This window comes from Helianthus annuus, chromosome 17, assembly GCF_002127325.2.
Source record: "Helianthus annuus cultivar XRQ/B chromosome 17, HanXRQr2.0-SUNRISE, whole genome shotgun sequence".
NCBI classification, from domain to species: domain Eukaryota; kingdom Viridiplantae; phylum Streptophyta; class Magnoliopsida; order Asterales; family Asteraceae; genus Helianthus; species Helianthus annuus.
The window spans coordinates 35,261,326-35,276,302 of record NC_035449.2 but is presented as its reverse complement, the minus strand read 5'-3'; the positions used below and the strand labels follow the sequence as shown (position 1 = coordinate 35,276,302).

General features: G+C 37.6%; 1 long non-coding RNA gene across 1 annotated transcript; it reads right to left on the bottom strand.

Moving 5' to 3' along the window:
* Positions 1-204: 204 nt before the first annotated feature.
* Positions 205-681, bottom strand: LOC118489047. The gene is made up of 2 exons (XR_004885960.1): positions 557-681; positions 205-471 (listed from the first exon to the last, which is right to left on the bottom strand). It is a non-coding gene; the product is annotated as an uncharacterized LOC118489047 (long non-coding RNA).
* Between the last annotated feature and the right edge of the window lie 14,296 nt (positions 682-14,977).

Sequence of the window (14,977 nt, the reverse complement as noted above, 5' to 3'; positions counted from 1 at the left end):
ACAACCATGTTTTGGAATTTTGTTTGGTAATTGTAGGTAACCAATGATTAATAGAAGTCGTTGTTAAAGTTTATTAGTATAACAAGACTTGCATTAGTTATTTATTTGTCCGACAAGTGCTTTTATGTACAGTCTAAGATAAAAGAAATACTAGTAACACAACCGTGTGTTAATATATATTGTTTCTGTATTGCAAAGTTATCCTTTAACAACGTCAGTGTGTAGATTGACATTATATTTTTAATCTTTATTATGTAATATAACTAATCCTTAACATTACCAGTTATTTTTGTACCTAACAACAACTTTTCTTTGTCTTACAGACTTCCTCGCATGACGCTTTACTACCATAGGTTTTATCGCAACAAACCCACCCCTTTGTATTTTGTGATTCAAAACAATGTGGAGTACAGTCTTTCGGTGGCGATGGAACTCCAAATGCTTGCGTGTGCTGGTGTTCATTTTTTTCACCTATAGATCCAAAACTAATAATATTAACTAAGATTTTTATCTAAAAATAATAACATGACAAAATGGTTATACATGTAGAACTTACACCAATAACACACAAACACCAATAGAAAGCTTATACAGAAGACCCTCACATGTGATTTCATGAGCCTCGCCATTGTATGACGTTTCAATCTATTACTCCTATTTAATATACAAATGAATGAAAATAGTTTGAATTATATAGTGGAGACACAACTATATTTTTAAGCACTATTGAGTATCATCTACTATGCATGTTCACATATATTGCTTAAATCAAGGCATTATTTTTGAGGTGTGATATATGGTGACGTGGTGTGATGGAAAGGGGCCTCTCCTTTACTCAAGAGGTAGAAGTTCAAATCTTACAAGTTGAATGAAAAGACCAAAGTCACGAAAGAACTCAAACCGAGTACTCCAATTTGAAAGCCTTCAAATGGATGCTCCAAGACTTCACCCTCCCTTCAATACCTCAATAGCCTCTGATGTCGTCCAAAACCGACCCTCCATTTGTAGCCTTGCGTTCGTTAAATAAGAAATATTAATTTTTCTTCACTGTTAGCATTACGGGGCGTAATGGTATATGCATTATGGTCTGTTACATGTAAAATAAGGTACTTCATTAAAATCTTATTTCCTGGTACGAGGTACCATTACAGGGTGTAATGTGTGAAGCATTATGGTGCGTAATGGATCCAGTTTAACCAAATTTTACTTTTCTTCAATCTCTTTCAACTCGTGTGCCTTGAATTCTCGGCTTCTTCTATTATTTGCTTCTGTTTCCAAAAGCTTCTAAAAATCACGAATACTTCAATTAAGTGCCAAATTACATCAGTTTCATGATAAAGCTCGACAAAAACGCAAGGATAATCGCATGTAAAATATGTATAAATTAAATCATATCATTTACCTAGTCGGAAACCATTAATGGTAACTATGTATATAGTTGATCAAGTGTTATATAAGGAGCCGAACTTAAGAGGTCCTATTCACACAACACCAATTCAATTATATGAAACATAAATCAATAAACAAATCATAGACCAAAAAACTAATGAATTTGAAGTTTTAACAAAATCAAATCTTCTAAACGAAAAACCATAATTGAATCTAACAATAACTTAAGGGATTACAGATTTTGAACCTAAAAGTCTAGTTTAAACAAGTATCAAAAGCATCAATTACAAACCCTACACCTGGAGGAGATCACGGGTGAGATTAGCCGCTCATCATTATGGTTGAATCTTCTATGGTTGTCTTGGATCTGGATTGCATGACTAGCGTTGAAGGTATTTGTGTTTAGTGTTGAAGATATATTTACATAGGGTGAAAAACTAAATTTTCCCATGTTTATCCATCACCTGGACCAGGGTGGTGTCACACCTGTCGCAAGGTGGTGTTGGGTGCTGGAAATCTGCTGTATTGCGCCAGAACTGGCACCAGGTTGCGCCAGACTAAAGTTGGTTACTAGTTTCTTGCCCGGTTTCACGTTTTTCAACTCCCTTCTTACGTATGAACTTCCAAACCTTCATAATGTTTCCCAAAAACCTCCCGTTAAGCCATCCATTAAGCTCCGGGTACCTTTGAATCAGATAAAACTAAAAGTAACATGTTTTAGGATAATAAACACTTAAAACCATATACTTACACATGTTAAAATATAGTTATTTACCCTTCTATCATTTGTCCTTCGATGACCTTTTGTGATATATGTCGACAATCTGTCATAAGTCAGATTACCCATGACCATATTTCCCACGACCAGTCACCAACATATTCAAGGGTACCCTTTACAGACGGACTGCTGATGAATTATATTGTCGGTGATGCTCATTTTTTTGTAATGTAAAACTATATGTTCATCTTACATGTTAACTTATAGAACACTTTGTGCTCATGTTACATGTTAATTCATATGTGATAACATTTGAATATCTTAAACCTTAGCACTTCAATATTTACTTGGTTAACCATATTATAAGGTATTGTATTTGACATTATAAGTGTAGGAAACTAAATTCTTCATATGTTAATGTCTTATGATCTGAATATCGATCAACCTGTAATTACCCTCATAAAAGTCTTTGATATCTCAATTTAATTTCATCGCCGCTTCAACAATTAACGGAACTCCGCCTTTTGATGAATTTGGTCGCTTGGCTGATAATGGTTTCAAATGAGGAAATTTGTGGTTGTATGAGGCTGAGAAGGAAAAGTTGGTGGTGGTGATTGGGGTAGGGGAAGCCGGATGCGGTCCTTTCTCGCAATAGAGAGGCCATCAGGCCACAAGGAATGTTTGCCTCCACATCACACTTGCCACAACACCTCTCTCGTGCACATTAGCACTACATTAGCTTTCACCACTACCTCTTACCTACCATAAATTGTCAAATCATAGAAAATCATATGCCTCTCACGCATCACTAACTAAAAAATTGATTGGTTAGTTGGTGAAAGGGGTCTACCCCAATACCTTACTCTTCCCGGCAAGAGTAGCAAAGCAAAAACACCATATGCTGCAAAACCACTTGCTAATCCACAACTTAGCACACCAGGCCACTCTTACGGATGGTTGCCGATCCATAACTTGGTATTGTAAGACCCGTCTTAGAATAACCGAATTAATAATACATAACATGCATTTAGTACAAAAATTTAGAGTTTACAAAGACTTTCATGATTTTAAAACCAAACATGATCATAATATTCAAGTTATAATCCTATTAATTAAACTTACAAGACATGACTTCAAGTGTTTACATATTACTAAAACAAAATAGATCAAGTGCGGAAGCTTTGTTTAGTGCATTCGGTTCTTGATAATTGCTTGATCGCCATCCGGATTAGGTCCACCATCACCTACGGTCAAAACCATGAAAATAATTAGTTTTGACACTTTTAAAATCAATTATAAGCAAGTTCCGTGCTCAAACATGTCAAAACAACAAAATTTCACGGATCTGGGGTGGTGGCGTCGCGCGACGGAGATAGGGGTTGGCCGTCGCAGCATGCCACCGCCGTCGCGTCGCGCGATGGAAAACTGGTTTGGCCATGGCGTAGCGCCACGGTGTGTTTTTGACAGAAGGTTGTTGGCTGGGATTGTATATTAGCCCAGCACCATTTTTATCAAAATCCAAACTTTAAATCAACATTACTTTTGACTCGGGCGTCCGTTTTAGCCGATTCTTTTTCCCACGCGACCGTAATTAAATTACGGACCCGTTTATCAACACAATTCACACAAATTTTCAGTTTAAAAACCATTTGATTTTATTTTGGCTCTTTATTTATTCGACCTGCTTGTCTATAAGTACAACAACTTGTTTTATTGTTATCTCATGTCTACGACCGATTTACCCAATCCCGAGTTTACCCATTATAGCGCTTCGCTCCCTTTAAGAGGGACACTTACGTAGTAATCATCATGCCTGTTTTCCGAGGATTTAATCATGCTTTTCTAGAACATTTGGCAAGTAAAATTCAGAACTTTAATTCCTCTACAAGGATTCATGTTTTTTTTGCAACAATTTAGCGTGTCCGCTTCACGGCTTACGCTTTGTTTATAACCAATCAACAAGTGATGGTTATTGACTTTGACGTTTTCAATTCAACTTGTTTTAACCCGTTTGGATGCCGAATGGAAACCACCATTTCTAACATTCCAAACTCCGTTTCTTACACATGTTTTTGACCCATTTTATTTGTCTATGGCACTTCGTCACTTCCCCGACTTAACGAGTTTCCCCTTTTGACAAGTTTCAATGTAACAAACTAACTAATAATTAAACATAATGTAACGAAACCATAGGTCGCGTACTTACCTATTTCATTAACACCGGTTTCTAACCATAATTACCCAATCCCGGGCTTGTCAACCTGAGCGTATCATGCCCATTCCATGGTTTATGCTATTATAACTCAAGCTTAATGAGTGATGTTTAAGTCACTTCAAACAACTACCAATTCGACCATTATTTAACCCGTTTGGTTTGTTGAGTGGGTTACACCACTTCATTGACGTCCTAACACGGCTATTTAAACATTATCATCAACAAACATATTCATTCAACTATTTTGACCCGTTTGGTTGTCGAGTGAGTTACATCACTTCATTGACATCCTAACACGGCTATTTAAACATTATCATCAACAAACATATTCATTCAACTATTTTGATCCGTTTGGTTGTTGAGTGAGTTACATCACCTCATTGACATCCTAACACGGCTATTTAAACATTATCATCAACAAACATATTCATTCAACTATTTTGACCCGTTTGGTTGTCAAGTGAGTTACATCACTTCATTGACATCCTAACATGGCTATTCAAACATTATCATCAACAAACATATTCATTCAACTATTTTGACCCGTTTTGTTGTCGAGTGAGTTACATCACTTCATTGACATCCTAACACGGCTATTTAAACATTATCATCAACAAACATATTCATTCAACTATTTTGACCCGTTTGGTTGTCGAGTGAGTTACATCACTTCATTGACATCCTAACACGGCTATTTAAACATTATCATCAACAAACATATTCATTCAACTATTTTGACCCGTTTGGTTGTCGAGTGAGTTACATCACTTCATTGACATCCTAACACGGCTATTTAAACATTATCATCAACAAACATATTCATTCAACTATTTTGACCCGTTTGGTTGTCGAGTGAATTACATCACTTCATTGACATACCAAACACAATACTTTACGCTATATCAACATCAAACATATCTACGACTAGGTTTATCTACATAAGTGTAACGAGACGACAAGGCACATACCTTTAGAGCACACTTTTCAAACGCGTATCTCCACCGGCTTGTCCACTTGACGATCCAGATTCCTTGCCTAAAGAGTTCAATTCACAATTGTTTTAGAACCCTTTCATAAGTTTAAACGTATAATTCATCTCACCATTTTAATATGCGTTTTTGTTCAGAATTTTAATATTTAGTCCTCTTTTAGGCATTTCTACAAACACCTAAAGGGCGTTATTTTACTAATCCAACAACCAAGTCTCATGATTAGTTATTTGGCCAAATTTTAACATCTACACGATGTTCATATATCAAATTTCACATTCATACTCTGGATTTATTTCATTTAGCTTAAATAACACTAGTTTAATAATTGTGATTCTAGTGTTCATCATGTTTTCTACTAAACCCATTACACATAATGGATGATTATGAATTTCATGGTTTAGGCACAAATTCAACAAACTAATGGCTAGGGTTTACTCCTAGACATGATTTCTTTATTGTTCCATCCAAACAACTATCATGCAAGCTATAATTTCAAATCTCCTGTGTTCATCTAGAATTTGAGATGGAATCAAAGTGTGAAATTTGACATACCTTGTGATCACTTCGCTGAGGTGATCACTAATTTGTGCTTGGATTTCGATTTGGGTCTGATTTGGCCTCTTGATTTGATCAATTTTTGCACATTAGGGTTTTGAGCATGAGAGCTCCCCTGGCTCTGGTTGGGATCACAGAACACACATATGTGTGTGTGTTTTGTGTTTAATAATTGTTTTAATTAAAACTTTAATTCCTTTGTCCATGTTTAGCCCCTCAATTTTACCCAAATTTTATAAAGGGTATTTTAACCATTGTTTGTTCTTATTATGTCAAGACACTAATCTAACTAGGTTATTTATTCCTAGTTATTCTATTTTGACCGTAACTGGCCTTCAGTTTATAATATTAAATCTATATTTTCGGGGTGTTACAAGTCTACCCCCTTAAAGAGGTTTCGTCCCCGAAACCTTCCTTAAGTAGTCCTTTGGTTTGGCCAAACTAACTTAGTTTCGCTTTTAAGTCACTGTTTCTTCTAGTCAAAAGTTATCGTATGCAAGCGTCTTTCACGAGTAAGTCCTCATGGACTGTAACTTGTATCTTGTATTTCTTATTTTGTCACCTGTTTGGCCCAATTGTCAACTTACAACTCAATAGTATAAGTTCATGATCTCCTATCCCGCAACTCATGTTACGACATGATTATATCTTGTATTTTTGTATCACTCTTGTGACTATGATCGCATCGCATCACGTCATGTTTATGTCTTTATAAGCTTTTCATTATCAAGAATCTCCTTTCGAACATAGCGTCTCACACCTATCGGTGTTGAGGCCTATAATCTTTAACATTAACTATTTTCAAATTTCTCTATAATACTCATATTTGTTAAACGCCACTTCTTACTAAAACTGAATTTTAGTTTAACGTTTATCTTTTTAACTTGTGTCAATTACTCATATCCAGGAATCGACGACAAGAATTTATTCTTTTCCGCTATTATATTGCGTCGGAAATTGTAACCAGTCTCCATGGTTAATCCCAAGTGACCCGTAGGTTCCTTCACCTTTGCCTCGTAGGCTATTTTATTAGATCTTCACCTTTTTAAGATGAGACCCTATAGTTTATTTCTTTTTATTTATGACCCAAGGGTCATTTTAGTCCCGTAGACCTTTATATTGTTTATAACCCGAAGGTTATAGTGATCCCGTAGATCATCTTTTACTCGTGTCTTTATTTAATAGTATATATATATATATATACACACACATATGGCGTCAAGACACCCCCTTTTTATGCTTAGAATTTTATTTTCGCTTTTGAAACTCATTTGACCTTGACCGTAGTCTAAGGCTATACTCATTTTCTTTCAGATTATCTTTCCGACTCTATCACTTCTTACGTCGTTTTCGCGTCGGTTTATCCCACTTATTCCGTTATTTGGTTTATGCCCCTACATCCCTTCAACCCGTTACCCGGGGTCTTAATCTTGATGTTTTTAACACTTCGGTTTCATCGGTTTGCATTTTCCTTTCATACTCTTTTATGACCTATCACATAGATTCAATAATATTTCGCATTTTCATTATTTGAGTTGCGCTTACCTGGGATATCAACTATTATACTTTATTCAGTCCATCCAACATTAAAGTAGCTGAACATGACTATCGAAATTTCTGTGTTTTTATCGTCTTCTTAGTCATAACTCTTAATCCGAGTCTTTTGACTTTTGATTCGTGTTCTTGACTGTTGGTTACACATATATTTGAAAACATACCTATCAATTGCGTATTTCATCGAAATTATTTTCATAGCAACCTTTCCGTCATTCATTAAGACTTTATTTCTCGATTTATTTGGTCGTATCAGCAAAATCTACCACTTTTACTCAACCAAGTCTTTTATTCTTTCACTTGTCTCGTTTGACTTGTTCGTGTGAGTTCCATCACTTATGACAGTCAACCTTATCCTTATGCCTTGACATTCTAAATTGTCGATTTATATTTTTGTTTACTTTGATTCTTATCCCTTCCCTTGGGCTCATTATCTTAATGTAATACACTCCCATTATCCGGCTTCCGTTTACCTTTATTATCAAGCACTTTACTTATTTAATCCGAACACCACCTTTCTTTTGTTAACGACCGTTAGGCCTGTTTCTTTTACTAATGTCCCAAAGGCCCATTTCTCAAGTCTTATTTGGTAAAGTACTGCTGTTGTTATTCGGCTTTTTGGGTTTACCCGTTCTTATTCTAACACTTTCATAACGTTTACCTTACCAATTCTTTTATATAATCACCCCCATCAATGTGATTATCGTTCTTCCTCAGGAGGGTTTATTAATAACATGTTACTTGGGCATCTACCCAGACCCGAGCTTTTAAATCCAAATTTATTGGCATTTTGTTATTTACAACAACGAATAATACATATTATCCATTTAGTTTCTTTCTCGAGGATATTCCTATCCAAATTTTAATCTCTCGATTTTTTTTACCTTAATCCATTGTTACAATAACAAATCAATTCATTTCATGTTATTGTTTCATATCGTTGTATGGCATTTATCCACAGTTTGTTGACATAAACGATGTTTCTATATATTTCATTTGGTTTGGCTTAGTCTATAACCATGTCCTTGTCATCTATTACTATTGCAAACTCCCATGGTTCGGACGTTATTACACTTCTCCCTAATATGATGCTTATCTTTCATTACGTTCTCGGGTTCGAGTGTGCGCGCACCCCTTCCCATGGCAATATTTATCATGATTACTTTTGCCTCGATTTTTACATGATCACTTCTATTTATGATTTTATATATATGTCTATATATATATATGTATTATTTCTTTTACAAAGTTACTCGTCTCACTATTCATATACGCCCATATACAACTATTATTTGTACTCGTATCGAAATAATCTTTGTGCTAAACTTTAATTTACAAGAAACATACCTGAAATGACACTAGGTTCAACTTTAGCCTCTGCGGCTGACATGTGGGAAGACCTTGCCTTCTCTTTTAGGGTATCAAGCTTTGATTTCTTTACAGGTCTTGGGTCCATATCCGACTCACTCCCATCATCTTTTTCTTGTGAGAGACTATCTTTTAATTCAGTTATCATATCCTCCACTCCTAGCAAAATTGTGGTTTGTAGTCTCTCGGTGAACTGTGGTAGACTGGCTTCTATTGCCTTTCCGACTTCCTCAGAAATTTTAGCTTCCATCTCTTCAGTTAATTGAGATGCCAATTCGCCCCCGGTTACACCGGACATTTCTGTCATCTGTTCGGTGACTTTCGGCACCTTATCATCATCATTACCCTCATTAGTCATCTTGAATCTGGATGTTTATATTAATTGTTAAACATTTCATTTTGTATCATTTGCAACTTTCTCTTTGGTTTAACCAAGTTCATAACTTGCTTAAACCATTCATGTTTGGTGCACTTTCCGGGTTTGAGTGTATTACGTACTCTTCCCATGCATATTTGATCGTATTCATTTTTTTTATATTTACTAAATCTACTTAAAACAATTAGCTCTTACCGGATGCTTGATCAAGCTTGAACCGAACACACTTTATTGATAACCTTGAGCTCTGATTACCAACTTGTAAGACACGTCTTAGAATAACCGAATTAATAATACATAACATGCATTTAGTACAAAAATTTAGAGTTTACAAAGACTTTCATGATTTTAAAACCAAACATGATCATAATATTCAAGTTATAATCCTATTAATTAAACTTACAAGACATGACTTCAAGTGTTTACATATTACTAAAACAAAATAGATCAAGTTCGGAAGCTTTGTTTAGTGCGTTCGGTTCTTGATAACTGCTTGATCGCCATCTGGATTAGGTCCACCATCACCTACGGTCAAAACCACGAAAATAATTCATTTTGACACTTTTAAAATCAATTATAAACAAGTTCCGTGCTCAAACATGTCAAAACAACAAAATTTCACGGACCTGGGGTGGTGGCGTCGCGCGACGGTAAACTGGTTTGGCCGTGGTGTAGCGCCACGGTGTGTTTTTGACAGAAGTTTGTTGGCCGGAGCTGTATATCAGCCCAACACCATTTTTATCAAAATCCAAACTTTAAATCAACATAACTTTTGACTCGGGCGTCCGTTTTAGCCGATTCTTTTTCCCACGCGACCGTAATTAAATTACGGACCCGTTTATCAACACAATTCACACAAATTTTCAGTTCAAAAACAATTGGCCTTTATTTTGGCTCTTTAATTATTCGACACGCTTGTCTACAAGTACAACAACTTGTTTTATTGTCATCTCATGTCTACGACCGATTTACCCAATCCCGGGTTTACCCATTATAGCGCTTCGCTCCCTTCAAGAGGGACACTTACGCAGTAATCATCATGCCTGTTTTTCGAGGATTTAATCATGCTTTTCTAGAACATTTGGCAAGTAAAATTCAGAACTTTAATTCCTTTACAAGGATTCATGTTTTTTTTTTCAACAATTTAGCGTGTCCGCTTCACGGCTTACGCTTTGTTTATAACCAATCAACAAGTGATGGTTATTGACTTTGACGTTTTCAATTCAACTTGTTTTTAACCCGGTTGGATGCCGAATGGAAACCACCATTTCTAACATTCCAAACTCCGTTTCTTACGCATTTTAATATGCGTTTTTGTTCAGAATTTTAATATTTAGTCCTGTTTTAGGCATTTCTACAAACACCTAAAGGGCATTATTTTACTAATCCAACAACCAAGTCTCATGATTAGTTATTTGGCCAAATTTTAACATCTACACGATGTTCATATATCGAATTTCACTTTCATACTCTGGATTTATTTCATTTTGCTTAAATAACACTAGTTTAATAATTGTGATTCTAGTGTTCATCATGTTTTCTACTAAACCCATTACACACATAATGGATGACTATGAATTTCATGGTTTAGGCACAAATTCAACAAACTAATAGCTAGCCGATCCGGGTCGGGTTAGCCGATCCGGGTCATACCTCGTCATGTCCCCCCAGTCCGAAGTTATGAAAAGATTTTCATGAAATCGGACTGAAAAGGAAAAAGTCAAAATTCCCCCTTTGAGTGTAAGTTTCTCAAGTGGGGTACCGTTACGTTTTTTGAAAAATGGCGGCGATGGGAAAAGATGTGACAGTTTGGTCATCATTAGGATGACAGTTGTACCTCCCCTGTCCTGACACGCGTTCCCATCCGTTTACTTCTTTGAATTCGAAAGGTTATAATCCCTGTTATGGGCCATTTTCTGAGCATATATATCCTGACTAATATTCTGCTTTTGATTGTTTACCTGTGACCAGGATACCGGATCAGGATATTGGTAACATCCTGGTGCAATATCCTGGTGATAACTAAATTTACCACGTGCAGGTAAGAAGCTGTAGGTCAATAACGGTCAGATGGACCTCTCCTCCTTAAGACTCTGGCAAACCAGTTACAAGAGAGACGTTGAACCCGAAGGACCTGGTCTACAACGTTCAAGAAAGGAATATCCGCCGGATCCCGGTTTAGTAGGGTAGTTTGTTACATTTCTTTTACTATAAATAGATGGATCGGATCGGTTAAGGCGCACACTTTTCATTCGCACACTTTACTCTCAAGCTACTGGCAACCACTACACACAAACACTTGTACTCGAATCACATTGTAACACTTAGTGGATCCGCATCACATCCTGCACTGTATCCTGATATTTGAAGTAATAGAAGAACAAGGCAGCTGCGATTGTCAACTCCCGAGGTTTTGTGCTGGCGATCTTGACTGATCAAGGGCTTTCCTCGTACATCTCGTGTCACCCCTTTACATTTTTCGCTCATCGTTTGATCATAGATACAACTCTATATCCTGAGCCGTATCCTGAAACTGTTTTTACAATTAACTTGATTAACATATTTTCGACACTCATTTCTAGCACACTACCTCACTTAACTAATTTGATCACTTAATTGCTTCGGTAATTTTTGACCAAAAGAATTTGGCGCCCACCGTGGGGCAAGTGGTGCTACTTTTACTAAAAACTTTAGTAAAATCATTAATCGGTTTTCTATTGTCAAAACTTTTTGCTACACTGTTTTCAATGGCCTCGAGATCAAACATGAGCTCTTCCACCATGTCTGCTACAACCTCTGCAACAATTGGTTCGGTGCTTCCACCTCCTCCTCCTCCAAGAATGCAAGCTTCTTCACACGGAACTGAGAGCCATGTGGCTCGGGATGTCATCCCCGCTCCCAGTACCCAGGGATCTGGTCCTGTTTTGGCTTCTAATGATGAAATTCTGAATTTGTTTGGAAGTGTACAGGAACAGATGAGGCAGCAGCAGGAAACTAATCGGATGCTGATGAGAGAGATACAACTCTTGAAATCCGGCCCAAGTAGATCTGCCGAAGAAACTGTCACTCCTTTGCAGCCTAGGGCTTTGAACTTCAGTTCTGCAGTTTACACTGAGGATAACCGGGGGAATATCGTGCCAAACCATACTCAGAATCATACTCCTGAGATACCCTCCTTGGTCAGGATGTCAACTGTGAGGAGCTCAGGATATGCTTCAGGATATGGCCAGAATCCTCAGACCGGTAACGTGTCAAATAATAATATTCTTGCTACTAACAATAATGGCTCTTTGCAGGATGCAGGTATGACGTCAACATTTACTAGGGAGCTTCAGAAATTGAAGGACATGATATCCAGTGTACCTGGAGTGGTCCAGCCAATTCCGGAAGTGTCCCAAGACAGCTACAGGATATCCCGCTTTGCATATCCTATCTGTGATGCTGAAATCCCAAAGTGGTTTCAAACCCCCAACATGAAACTATATGATGGGACTACGGATCCTGAAGAGCATATTGCTTAGTATAGAGAAAGAATGGAGATTAACCCTATCCCTCCAGAGCTCAAGGAAGCATGCTTGTGCAAGGGTTTTGGTTCTACCTTGACAGGATCAGCCTTAAAATGGCTGTTAAATGTTCCTCCTCACTCAACTACTTTGTTTGCTCATTTGGTTAATTTATTTAACAGTCAGTTTTCTTGTAGCCAGAGTTTTGAGAAACTAACCAGTGATCTTTACAGGATAACTCAAGGACCTCAGGAATCCTTGAGGGATTATGTGAACAAGTTTAATCGGGAATCCTTGGATATCCCACATCTTGATGTTGCAACAGCTGTGCAGGCTTTTAAGATGGGATTACAAAAAGATTCTCAGTTTTATCAGGATCTTGTAATGAATCCCTGTAGGAATCTCGACGAAGCTCGTAACAGGGCCTTGAGATATATTCGCTTGGAAGATGACAAAAAGATGCAAGAGAGGATGAATTCTACCTCAACCTATGAATCAACCAACAGGAAATCAGAATCCTCGTATAAACCGTATCGCTCCAAGCCATATGGGAGAAATGACAACAAGAAAGTGAATGCTGTTGAAGACGAGGATCCTGAAGAATATCCTGAATTATCTGAATATTGCTTTTCTGTTAATATACCTGAGTTAATGTATGCTATGCCGGGTTTAGGAGACAAAGCTAGGTGGCCTCGGAAGAATCAACAAAAAGCTGTTTGGAAGGATAAATCCAAATGGTGTGCCTTCCATGAAGATTTCGGACATATGACTGAGGATTGCATTGCTCTAAGGAAAGAAATAAGCTACCTATTGAGCAAGGGATATCTGAACGATTTGCTGGGAAGAAAGAAAAATAAAGGGGAGGATCCTGAGAAGGATCCTGAACGAGCAGCATCACCCCAGCAGACGCCAAAATAATTAACTTTATTTCAGGAGGATCCGACATTTGTGGGACTTCGTATTCTGCGGCCAAGAGACACGCAAATGAGGCTAAGACTGAAAGGGGAGACAGACCAGCCAGAATGACTACCCTCACAACTGACAAAGTGATCACTTTCGACAGTGATGACAGGGATACTGTCCAGGATCCTCACCATGATGCCCTCGTAATAACATTATATGTTGCTAACCATTTTGTACGCAGAATATTAGTGGATAATGGCAGCTCTGTCAACATAATTCAGCTGGAAACATTGAAAAGGATGAACGTATCTCCGATGGACATTACATCGAAATCCACCGTGCACGTTGGCTTCAGTGGGGAAGCTAGGAATACCGTAGGGGAGATAAAGTTACCAGTATATGTTGAAGGGGTCAACTCGATACAACGTTTCTGTGTGATGGACTCCCTATCCTGCTATAACATCATACTAGGCAGGCCATGGATCCATGATATTAAGGCTATGCCATCGACTTATCATCAGTGCATCAAGATCCCTACCCCTTGGGGAGTTATCAAGGTTGATAGTGATCAGCAGGAGGCGAAGGAATGCTACTCATCCTCAATGAAATCCTCAACCAAGCCTAATGCACCATAGCAATTAAAGATCGGGCCTAGGATATCACGGAAGCTTCGGAGCAGGATGTAAAGAAAGTTGTCCTGGATCAGGATAATCCGGATATCTCGATGCTCGTAGGAACCAATATCCCTCAGGATATTGAAAATCAATTGACTAATTTTTTGAAATGTAGGATGTCAACATTCGCATGGAAGCACGAGGATATGACAAGTATTTCCAAGGATATTATAACACATAAGCTCGGTATTGACAGGTCATTCAAGCTGGTCCAACAAAAGAGAAGGAAATTTGCTCCGGAGCGAAATGTGATCATCTAAGAGGAAGTTGAAAGACTACTAAGGAGCAAGATGATTAGAGAAGTGAAGTTTCCTAAATGGATTGCAAATGTAGTCGTGGTACAAAAGAAAAATGGGAAATGGAGAGTTTGTGTAGACTACACAGACTTAAACAAAGCCTGTCCGAAAGACCCGTTTCCTCTACCTCATATTGATTCAATGGTAGATGCTACCGCTGGCCACGAGATATTAACCTTCATGGATGCCTCTTCAGGATTTCAGCAAATCCAAATGGAACCCTCTGATCAGGAGGATACTGCTTTCATGACACCCACAGGTATTTATTGTTATACTGCGATGCCCTTTGGTTTCAAAAATACAGGTGCAACACACCAGAGGTTGGTAAACATGATGTTTAAAGACAAGCAGGGGGACACCATGGAGGTATATATTGATGATATGGTGGTGAAATCTAAAAAGGCTGAGGATCACCTCCAGGATATTAAGGGAGC